Raw genomic sequence first — 12,676 nt, forward strand, 5'->3', positions numbered from 1 at the left:
TAAGATGGAACCCGTGGGTACAGATGAAAAACCCACATAATAAACGAACGGTTTAAGTTAGCACAGCGAAACTGCGCACACTTACTAAACTCGTCATTTGCGGTTCATAGATACCAGACTCGACCATATTCGTGCGAGTCGAAAACACCACTTACAATTGTCACGGAACCTCAGACGCTCCTTTTGCCCTCATGTAGGCAAACACTAGTCGGAATCATATTCGATATTCATCAGACCATCGAGATGTTGCTGTAGCATAGCTCTGTCCAACCGAGTCCCCTTGGTAACAGGTGGCTGTCTCATACACGTTGTAGCACAGAGGCCACATAAGGCAGGACCGCACTGCACACAAAGGCAACACGTGAACAGGAACACCACAACAACTCCGATGATCATCAGAATCTTCCAACCCCAAGTCGACATCAGGCCCCAAAACCACCCAAGTAGCGTCCAATCCCCTACATCCACGTGAATGGATTCGGAGATCTTATGCAACTTCGAGATGGCTTGATAGACAGTCGGAGCGTTATCAGGAATGAAAATACAGCAGCTCGAATGGATCACCTTACATACCCCACCTCGATCTGCTAAGATGACATCTAAAACCATACGGTTTTGTAACGTCATAAGCCTATCCGCCTGAAGTTCAGTGGTGATGTTACCAAGGGCACTGGCAGTAATATTAGCTGTCGATTCTACCACTCGAGTCAACTGTCTCAGGTTCCTACTATTAACCATAGGTCCCCAAAACGGGAGGAAACCCTTGAAAAAGTCTCCTGCCTCTTGACCGGCAGTATCCTCTTCGCTAATTACGCCTCTCACAACTCTAGTCTTGTGATAATCTGCATCTACAGTGAACGTCGGAGGCAACAAGTTTGCGATGAAGCATGAGCCCATGAAGTCAGAGGGCAACCATGCATATGCACGATCATGACAGATAAAGTATGTACCCTTGGCGGCCAGGAACACAGGGGACGAGACTATCGGCAGAATGTAATTTTCAGTGCAAGCACTCTCTCCAAGTCGGGCTTTCGATCTTCGGCCGCGACCTATGAGGCAAAAATTACCAATGTGGGGTACGACCCATATCGGAGGCGAGCTTTTAAGCTGCTTTTCACTGGTGAACACACTATATTCGCCTCTACTTAGGACCCTATAGGCTTGTACCTCTTCTTCGGGAATAAGCGAGGGATCATAGATATCGCTATCTAAATCCTCTATTGCTATCGACAAAGGTTTTTGATACGAGGTAGGACCAGAGTAGGGGGAACGTGGTTCTCGAATGGGGTGGAAACCCAGTGCGCTTCGAAACATTGTCTGAAATGCTCGAGCAGACCCTTGGGAACTATACGGTAACACCAGATATGGAATTCCCTTATCCGTAGTATGTGGCATCAACCCACACACCCAACAATTAGTAGTGTTAACCACTAACTGATGCTGATGGAGGAGCTGAATAAAGGAATTGTTGCGGAATTCTGCACGTCTAGCCTGCTCGTGTTCAGGTAAGATATGGAAAGAATGAGGAGAAGCAGTGGAGGTAAGTTTAGGGTCAGGGGTAGGAGTAGGTGTAGCAGTAGGTAAGAAGTAAAACATTGTGTAATACACCCCACCCGCCAATAATGCAGAAACAGTCAAAAACAATACGAATATTTGGAATATAAAACATTTGGTACGACTGAGTTGCTGCAGCTTGAATCTATGAGCCTGAGCTCCTTCCACATCCGTCAGCTTCGAAAATGCCATTCCCTATGACCGTCCGCAACGTTTCTTGACGCACTTCGTTCTGTGTAGCAGCAGTCAATCCCTAGGAGTTCCCAGGAACCGACGGTCTTTAACCTAGCGTCAAGACCTACTAACCAGAAGGAAGTACGCGCGCGGCCCTACGGCCTTTATTTCACAAGTGTATATGCAAAAACAATGTCTCTCAGCTGTGGAAGCAAAAAGTGTAAGGAACGAAGCTCAATGAATATGTACAAAATAATTACAGTAATACGAATGTTCAAACTAATCGTGGAAAACGGGATAATGCAATTATCAAGGGACAGAACAGGATCTTTTATTAGTCTTTAGTGCTGGATCGCAAAAAGTATCGGGTTTTCCCAGGACGTGTCTGTTCGTCAAACAAAGGATCCGTTGAAGGGACAACGTCCTGTTGATCAGCTAAATGTTTTGGTCTTGAGTCTTTTGCTGACAAATGTTCAACAATGTCTTTCTGCTGCACTGAGGATTCTCCGACAGGTTGTGCGTCACTGAAAGGTACAAACGCCGGCAATCCTTCGGTTTCAGTTGATGCAATGCCTCTCCTCACCCACGAGTCTGCTGGCAACGGGATAGGGACTTTCTTGGTATGGGTGGCATGCACCCAATTCTTCCGCCCCTCAAGATGAACTGCAGTTCTCGTGGCAAGGAGGACCTGGTAGGGTCCAGTGAACCTGGGATCCAAGTTGTTCTTGCGCGAAAAGTTGCGCGTCACCACCCAATCTCCGGGCTGGAGCTGGTGGCCTGGACCCTCCGTCTGCGTCGGCAATGCTTCGTGAACCTGTGGGTGAATTAACCTCAGTTTAGCAGTCAAGTCATGAAGATAATCGACCAACATTGGATACTCAAGGTCACAGAAAATACCCGGCCTAGGAACCCCCCAAACATTCGCAGGACGACCGAACACTATTTCGTAGGGACTAAGCCCTACTCGGGAGTGTACAGTCGCCCTAGTTGACAGTAATGCTAAGGGTAAAGCGTCAGGCCACGAGAGACCAGTCGTAGCCTGAATCTTTGCTAGTTTTAGTTTAAGGGTGCCGTTATACCCTTCAACCAAACCAGCTGACTGGGGATGATTGGCGCTATGGAATTTCTGATTAATTCCAAGGCCCTTGCATACACTCTTCATCACACTCCCCACAAACTCACTTCCGTTATCTGACCACACGATTCTAGGCATTCCGTACCGAGGAAAGTATTCCTTCAGTAGGATTTTCGCAGTAGACAAAGCAGTATTGTCTTTGAGAGGATAGGCCTCAATCCATCGGGAGAATGCGCAAACCACAACTAAAACGTATTTCAGGTTATTGCATCGCTCCATATGGATGAAGTCCAATTGAATCACCTCAAAGGGACATGAAGGGGGAGCAAAACTGCCAGGAGGAGTTGGGGTTCCCTTGCCAGGATTGTACAACATACACACCATACAGTTCTTAACCAAGCGTTCAGCACATTTCGTAATACCATCATTCTTCCACACAGGGGACAGTAATTTACAAATACCTTTCGTGCTAATATGTGCTAACCCATGCGCCATTGTCACAACGGCCAGCACATACGCATCTGGTAACATCCATCTTTTCTGTTCCGACAAATCAATCCAACAACCATTCGCATCCAACTTTCCCGTACTTTCTTTCCACTTCATCTTTTCAGTCTCGGTGGCCTCATTCTGAATTGCTTTCACACTCTCGATAGTGTCCTCACACATACTCGATTCTGTAGGCCACCTAACCGAACTTGTCACATACATTCGAGTGCTAAGGTTCCGGGCAGTCTCCTTAGCAGTCTCATCCGCAAACGCATTACCACGACCCACATCATCCGTCACCTTACGATGCGCACTACATTTGACAATCGCCACTTGCTTAGGCAACGTAAGTGCATCCAAAAGATCATTCACAAGCTGGCCATGCTGGATCTTCGTACCATGCGATGTTAGAAAACCTCTCTCTCTCCACAACCGTCCAAAACTATGTGCGACGCCAAATGCATATTGGCTGTCGGTAAACACATTCACACGTCTCCCTTTCGCTAACACACACGCTCTAGTGAGAGCGATCAGCTCTGCAGCTTGGGCAGAATTCTGATTTAATCTTGCAGTCTCAACAACAGTATTCAACGTTACAACAGCATAAGCAGTAGTCACATCACCATTCGGCAACTTGAAACATGAACCATCCACATACAGTGTACCATCTGGGTCTTCCAATGGGGTGTTTTTAAGGTCCACTCGACCTTTCGTTTCCTCCTCTGTCCTCAAATAACAATCGTGTTCTGTTATTTCATCTGACTCTGAGCTAATTGGTAACAAAGTTGCCGGGTTCAGGACATTACAACGTTTTATTTGAATGTGGCTTGCCAACAGCGTCAACTCGTACCCAGACAACCTTGCACTCGTCAAGTGCTGAGTTTTCGTACGATTCAAAAGAGTATCGACTGCATGCGGAACCATCACCGTAAGCATATTATCCATGACCAATCCTGCTGATTGTCGGATGGAGACCGCGGCTGCCGCTGTTGCTCTCAAACAACTCGGCAATGCTCTAGCTACCGGGTCCAAGGTCGAGGAAAAATATGCACATGGACGTTGCTTACCACCAAAAGGTTGCGTTAAGACACTCAACGCACAACCTTCTCTCTCGTGAACATATAATGTAAACGGCTTGCTATAGTCAGGAGTACCTAACACAGGAGCCGAACACAATGAATCACGTAATTCAGAAAAACTTTTCTGACATTCTTCCGTCCATGGTAAAGGAGTCGAAACATCCTTGCACGTAAGAGCCACCAATGGTTTCGCTAGCAATGAAAAATTCGGAATCCATTGCCTGCAGTACGACGTGATACCTAAAAAGGCACGCACATCTCTTTGGGTTGTTGGCACAGCCATTCACGCAATTGCTGCAATTCTCTCTGGGGTCAACCGCCTTCCCTCCTTTGACAATAAGTGACCTAAATAGGTTACTTCTTGACAACAATATTGGAGTTTAGAAGGTGACACCTTGTGATTTAACTCGCAGAGATGTTGCAGCAACGACACCGTAGCAATTTTGCAAATGTCCTGAGTATCAGCAGCCACCAATAGGTCATCGACGTATTGGATTAAGGCCGCACCGGCCGGCAACCTAAACGCATCCAGTTGACCCTTCAAGGCTTGGCTGTAAATCGATGGACTTTCACAGTAGCCCTGAGGAGCGCGTTTAAACCGGAAGCTGCGTCCACCAAGAGAGAAACCGAAAAGGTCTCTACTCTCTTCTGCAATCGGGATGCTGAAGAACGCATTCTTCAAGTCAATCACCGAAAACCATGATGCAGAAGCTGGAATCAGAGTCAGTAGCGCCGTGATGTCAGGCACAACGGGGAACTGAGGAATCACAATTTTATTCACCTCCCGTAAATCGATAACAAAACGATAAACAGGTGGTTTCGAAGGATCAGTACGTTTTAGAATGGGTAGTACAGGGCTGTTGCACACGTTTCCCCGTGTTTCCTCAATAACGTCTTTCTCGATCAAATCATAGATGATCGCCAACAATGCTCGTTCACCATCAAGAGAGATACGATATTGGGGAATACGTGGCAACCGCACATTGGATTTCAGCTGAACAACATAAGGTGAGATATCAAGTAGGCCCACATCATTGGGACCTGTTGCCCACAAAGACGCAGGAAGAGAACTCAATTCCGGTGGAAGCTTATCGAGAGACAAGTACATGGGAGAGACAACCCTCTCTCCCAACGTAAGCTTTACACCCGCAGGAGAACAATACAAAGTTGCATACAAACGTTTTAGCAAATCCAGGCCCAAAAGATTTTCACCACAGCCAGTAGTCAAAATCAACGGAGCTTCTAGCTCACGAGGCCCAATTTTAAGGGGCAAAGGGCGCGAAACTGGATTGCTAACGGGGGCGCCAGAGAATCCAACGGAAACATTTGTTAAGCCAGACAAAGGTGCGCCAGGGAGTTTCGAATGCTTAATGGAACTTTTCGCTGCACCAGTGTCCAACAGAAAAGGCTCAACGACGCCCGATGTAGCAACTGCGACGTAAGGCCCTCTCTGATCAACCGGAACTGATACCACTCCCTCTCCTTGTCTATGGCTGTCCTAGTAATTACTGTCGTCAGTTCCCTGATCGACGTAATAATCGTCTACATTGTACTGCGCAGATCGTCCTTGCGACGATCCACGTTGATCAAAACAATTATCGGAATTTGATGAGTTATCTGAGCGATCGTTCTGAGCTCCACGACCTCTACCGCGTGGTGCCTGCTGTGAACCACCACGACCTCCTCTAGATGAGTTACCACTATTACGTTCGTTTAGAACAGGACAATTGAATTTGATATGACCCTCCTGTCTACAATAGGCACATTGATTGTACCCCAACGAGGATCTTTGGGAAGAGGAGTCATTACGAGATTGTGATCTATTCGATTGCGACTGCGATCTATTTTGTTGCGAATTATTCTGATTCGAACGTGGAGGATACGCTTGCTGAAGCAGCACTTTAGTTTTAAGCTCTTTCGTCTTTTTATCAGCACGGTCGTTCTCTTCTTTCTCCCTATTCTCATAATATTGTGCCGTAGCTAATATCTGAGCTGAAGTAGAAACGGCCCACGCACTTTCTGAATTCTTTAATTTATTGCTCAAATCGGGCAATAAGTTCGAAACAAATTTATCCACGAACAACCTTTGACCATCCTCAGTGCTCAGATCCTGACCACTATGGTCGATGAATGCCTCCTCGAACCTCGTAAAGAAGTCGGAGACACTCTCATCCTTCTTCTGTTTACAAGCTGACAGTTTGTCCCAATTTACTCTCATAGCTGGCATAAGAGTTTTCATTAACGTTATTATTCTTTGAGGAAGAGCAGTAATGAGTTGTTCAGGCTTAGCACCACCAACTTGCAACCCATCCGCCGCTATAATGGCCGCCCAATCACCACCTAATTCGTTCGCGTGATTTTCCTGACGAATCTTAGCCCATACCGGTTGCGGTACAACATTACCAAACAGCATGTCAATATCGGCAAGATTCATTATCGTAGCATCTACAAGCTGCGATAATTCCTTATAATACCCTGCAGGATTTTTACGAGGGTCAGGCAAAGATTGCTTCACCTGTAACACTTCCGACCTTTTCCATGGGAGGTGTATCCATACTCTCTGGAAGAACGGCGGGACCGGAGGGTTTGCCCCAGGATTACCTGGCATCCACACTGGTGGAACTTCTCGCATAGGAAACTGACCAGACTCATCTGGCAGTCTTTCGACATCCTCAACAAACAAGGCTTGAGGTATAGGAGTGGGACGAAAAGATAGCAACCGTTCAACAGCACGTCGAACATTGGTATCCACTATCAGTCCAGCCGAGAACTGAAGCTGTAGATCAGACAAAGCGGTCAGCACCTCGTCAGGTGCGTCGGCCGATATCTGATCGCGAAGGACCTTACACATTTCTTCGAACACAAATCTCTGGGTTGGTATATTGAATTGACAAAACGTGTCGAGTACAACACGAGGAGGATTTCTAAGGGGGTGCATCATCCAACCCATCGCCATATTATATAGCGAAGCTCGTTCCCTATTACCAGAAAGCTGACTACGTCTCTGAGGACCATCTGAACCAGCGGACCCAAGAACAGGTCCAAGCGAATGAAAGAAGCTAGCCGCAAGAGGAGAATTACGACTACGAATAGAGGGAGAAGTATAGGACACAGGACTAACAAGTGAAGGAGTAGAAACAGAAACAACAGCAGAGGTTAACAGAGCAGGAGCAGTAGCGTGAGCAGGAGTATGTGGAAGCGGAGGAGCAGTAGGAATAGCAACAACCAAAGGAGCAGGAACAGTCGGAAGAACGGGTGCAGGTTGAGGAACAGGCAAAGGAAGAATAGGTGCAGGAACAGGTACAGGGGGAATCACAGGGGCTGTGATACCCTGTACGTACGGAGGTGGCGATTTCATAAGATAGGACATTAAAGGATCCTCAACTGACTCATCCTTCTTTTCCGACTCCGTAGGCAAAGCAGGATAGCATTTATCTATAGTCATACGCTGTAATCTGTCAAACACTTCCTTTTCCTTAACCTCCTTATCATGCTGGATCTGCTCTGCTTTCTTTACAATGGTAGCAACATTATCTCTCTGATTTCGTTTAGTCTGTCTGATTTCTTTCTGTCGGGCTTCTTTACGCCACAACCGAAAGGCATCAAACATGGCCGGCCTTGACTTTCTTTCGAACAATTTAACCTCTAGATTATCTAAGATCGGGGCCTCGAAGCTACCATGTGGTGGCCAGCGAAGGTCACCATCCTTCTTCGTGTATTTGATCCAGTATTCGTTAAAAGTAATCGGGCCTAGCCCATGTTTACTGTACAGTTCATAAGTCGGAGTTCCAACCGGAGGTATCGGACACGAGTCCTCCAGTCGGGAATCCACACCACAAGGTCTGAAACAACTGAACAAAGTACTACGACCAGGCATCTTGCACACTAGCCGAGTTTCACAAACTTCAAGGGTTACGGGATTTACCAAGTCCCAGCAAAGAACAAAAACGCTCGGTTTTTGGCGGCTGCAGTCGTCAAATAACACAACAAAGTACGCTAGCAAAGTGTCACCGACAAAAACACTCACACAGCGTCAACAACAAAAACACTCGCTAAAGTGTCAACAACCAAGAACTCCGGGAGCGACCCACAAATACTTAACTCAAAGATCGATGGCGTCTCCAGGAAGGCCCGTCAATCGTCTCGCTATACCAAGGTCTACGCCAGGCGCCAAAACAGGTCTACAGTCAGGGCAGCAGTCCGTCGCAGCCGTCAGGAGGCGGGAATCTTCGCGGGAAAAGTCTTCGGGCCACTTGTTTCGACAACAGGATCGATGAAGCGGAGTGCACCTTCCCTCGGAGATTTCACACGAAGTTCCTCACGATCGTCGGGCTTGGACCGGTACCACTGATGCAGCCCCACGTTGGGCGCCAACTGAAGGACTGGGTTCTTTCAGACCCAGCGGTGCCAGGGCACAACACCTGAAACCTTCGTGGGTAACCTGCTCCGGCGTACGAATGACAGAGACACGGGACACTTCCTTCGGCGTCAAAGATTCAAGGTTTATTTACTGCAGGGAACACAGAAGTCACGACAAGTACAACACGTGCAACTTGGGGAGACTGCTTCAAATTGGTTCTGTGGATCGCTCCTTTTATACAAATTCTACCCATAGGACAACATGGTACACAAAGGTTTACAACCCGGTTCCCATAATTATCCCCCAGAGGGGTCGCTTTGGTCACTTTGATACACATAAGGTCCGCAACATAAGTGCGGAAACATTTGGCGGTTCCCAACTGTAAAAACCCATCTTCCCAACATTAGTGCATTCCAATCGGCAGTAAAACAGATCGAAATAGGAACAAAGACAGGTGCAGAGGAAGACGGAGACAGTGGGGAAATCGGAAAGGGTGTAAAAGGGGAGGTATCAAAGGGACGTGCCTAATGAGATGCACGGCTGAGACAATAAACCAGCACGGCAAGATGAGCCTCGAGCGGGGCCATCTGCCTTACAGTATCATCCCCCTCGTCATAAAGACACTTACAAAGAACATGTGTCTTCCGCAAATATCTTGGGAGTCCCAGGGTCGCGAAGCGGACAGCGTCCGTTCGCTGGCTACTTGAGGGCAAGAGACAAAATGGATGCCGTATCTAAGATGGAACCCGTGGGTACAGATGAAAAACCCACATAATAAACGAACGGTTTAAGTTAGCACAGCGAAACTGCGCACACTTACTAAACTCGTCATTTGCGGTTCATAGATACCAGACTCGACCATATTCGTGCGAGTCGAAAACACCACTTACAATTGTCACGAACCTCACTGCCGAGTGCTGTTGTTGTAGCTCACATCTACTCACATCTACTCTGATAGGTGAGTGCCTGACCCTTGTACTTTTGCTAGAGAAATTACTGCTGAACACCGTTTTTTATTAACTGAGGGACTCCTCCCTTTGAGCATGCTATCCACTTTGCTCACCATGGATGAGACCATCTGCATCTTAGTGCATTTTAAGTATACACTTACAAAGCATGATACACTTTGTTTTGTTTGGTGTCACATTATTATGCTAGTGATAACGCGACCTGTTGTGAATTGCTTTTTTTGTCTCCCACCACAGGCAATTACAGCACAACACAGGTACTTTTGACCCTTTACACACATTGGAATACTGTCCTGTAGCAAAGTAAAGGCTCTCTGTAGACAGTTTGAAATAGCACATACTATTTATTTATACACGGTCCTGAAGAATCGCTTGTCAGTAGGCATCCAGCGAGAAACATGTCGACCTATTAATGTATTCACTAGTCTAGACTCGCACCAGAGAGCATTATTTCCCTCCGAGTCTATTTGGCACTCTATTTTAACTTGGAGTAAGGGACCTCTAGAATAAATCTGATCCAGGTACCCTTTACCCCAATTTTTACCCCCATTAACGTCTAGATAGCACTGGCCCCTCACCCACACTTCACCCATACGGCAGTTGGAAAAAGATCTCCGCCAAAGAGTCCCTCTTTGAGGTGTTGCCCGTTGGGTATTGCACCGCCGACCCAACGAGGAGCATTACCGATGATGAAGCATGACACCTGCAAGGGTGTGTGAGGCCATTATATCCAACAAATTGAATACCCACGCATTCTACCACTACGCACGGGTGTCACCAACACCAAACCCCTACTCCTGATAGGAACAGCCTGGTACTTCTTGTGTTTCTCTACAACCCAGTCAGATATTTTGGCCTGTGATGCAAAACTGGCCACCCAACCCTGCTTGACTCGCTGAGTTAACTTAGTTGTTATTTCATTTAAAAGCAACAACACTTTCATAACATTTTACATATATGTAGATATATTTACAATAAAAGATATGCCCATACAATAGAAATCACATACTATGATAACGTATTTAAATGCTTTACAAAATACTGAAGCAGAAATCGACACACTAATAGTGTACAGTATACTGCTTGTGATCACTAGTAACAAATTATGGTTTTTTTACCAATGAGGATCATAGTTGTTCTTCACAAATAATGCATTGTGCCTGTTTACAAGCTGATTCTAATATATGGCAATATGATATGTTATGCAGATTTGTAGAGCACACTATCACCTGGGAGTGAATACTGACGTTGAGCTGATGTGAGCCTAGTCAAACTTGGGACCTAGATGGAGTACTTGAAAATCCAGGTTTTCAGCTTCTCTTGGATTTCCAGGAGTGTGGAGGAGGCTCTCATGTCTAGTTCTGAGGTGAAGGACAAGAGGCAGATTCTGCCTGTGAGGAAGGAGGCAATCCACTTGAGGGCAGCTTCTTGGATTCTGATCTTGTGAAACCTTTGGGTCAGGGTGTGGTGTCATATTGTATCGAACACTGCTGAGAGGTCGAGGAGGATCAGGGTCACAATTTTAACTTGGTCAAGGATGGATCTGATGTCATCTGTGGCTGCAATCAGGGCAGTTTCAGTGCTGTGGTTGGTGTTGAATCCAGATTGGCATGTGTCCAGCAGATCGTGGTTCTCCAGGTGTTCTGTATGTTGGCGGTTACTGGCCTTCTCGAGGACTTTAGTTGAGAAGGGGAGCAGAGAGATGGGTGGTAGTTCATTAGGTCACTGGGTTCAGTAGATGGTTTCTTGAACTCTGCATGCTTCCATTCATCAGGGAAAGTGGCAATGGTGATCGATGTGTTGACGATGGAGGTGAGCTTGCTGTTGATCGTTTTGCTCCCGAGGTTAAAGATGTGGTAGGGGCATGGGTCCGAATGTGCTCCTGAGTTAATTGAGGTCCTGATGGTTGTGGTGTAATGTGTGGTGAGCTGTTCCCAGGTGGTGAGCAGGTGGTTGAGATCATCATTTGTGATGTTAAGATTGCTGAGGAGAATGGTGTCTTGCAGAATACATTTTCTGTAGACGGTGGAGACCTTGTTGTGTAAGAAGTCTGCCAGAGAGGCGCAGAGTTCCTATGAGGATGTGATGACATTTCCCGTGGCTGTAGAGCTGGAGAACTCTCTCAGGATGTTGAAGATCTCCTTTCTGTGATTAGTTTGCTTAGGAGTTGTTGGTAGTGGTTGAAAACTGATTTAAAGGTAGTTCGATCCGTTGGTTCCATGCTAGTGTGCCATTGACTTTCGAGTTGTTTGCAGGTGTGCTTTATGGTTCTCACTTCCGTTGTGTATCATCTTGCTGGCTTGAAGGTTCTTTTGGGGTTTGTGGATTTGCAGGGTATGACTGTCTGAGCAGACTGTGATCGAGGTGGAGAAGATATTAACTGCCTATTTGAGATTGGTTGCAGTGTTAGGGCAGAAGGTGTTGAGGGTGAAGGTCCATTGGCTTTTTGAGATCTTGTTCCAGCTGCAGTGTGGCGTGACCAGTTGCTTGTGGCCGATGGTGCTCATGCTTTTGTGAAGGTTGGTGTCATTGGGGTTGTCAAGGTAGAAATTGAAGTTGCCAATAAATGTGTTGTTTTTGGGATCAATGGCAAGCGGGGTGATACAATCAGGAATGACATTGCAGAAGCCATGACAGGGTCCTGGTTGTACTATCAGTGGTGTCTCATTGTGTTCAGCTGTCAATCCCCATCTCAAAGTAAGCTTTAATAGAAAGATCATTGCAACAATGTATAGGTAACCCCAACAATAGGTGAACCACATTCATTAGAAAACAAACATAAATGAACCGAAGTGTATAGATACAACCGGATTTAATTTACATATGAAGGAGAATAATCATCAACCCTGGAGCGTTTACTGGATCAGCTTTGCTCTAAGGAATACCAAGAAGGACCCTAATGAGCACTACTTTGCCGTTTTGATCCTATATATATCAGAGTGGGACACCAGCAACCATTCAGGGATGTTTATACTTA

The sequence above is a fragment of the Lissotriton vulgaris genome, chromosome 3_1, assembly GCF_964263255.1.
Source record: "Lissotriton vulgaris chromosome 3_1, aLisVul1.2, whole genome shotgun sequence".
Lineage (NCBI taxonomy): Eukaryota > Metazoa > Chordata > Amphibia > Caudata > Salamandridae > Lissotriton > Lissotriton vulgaris.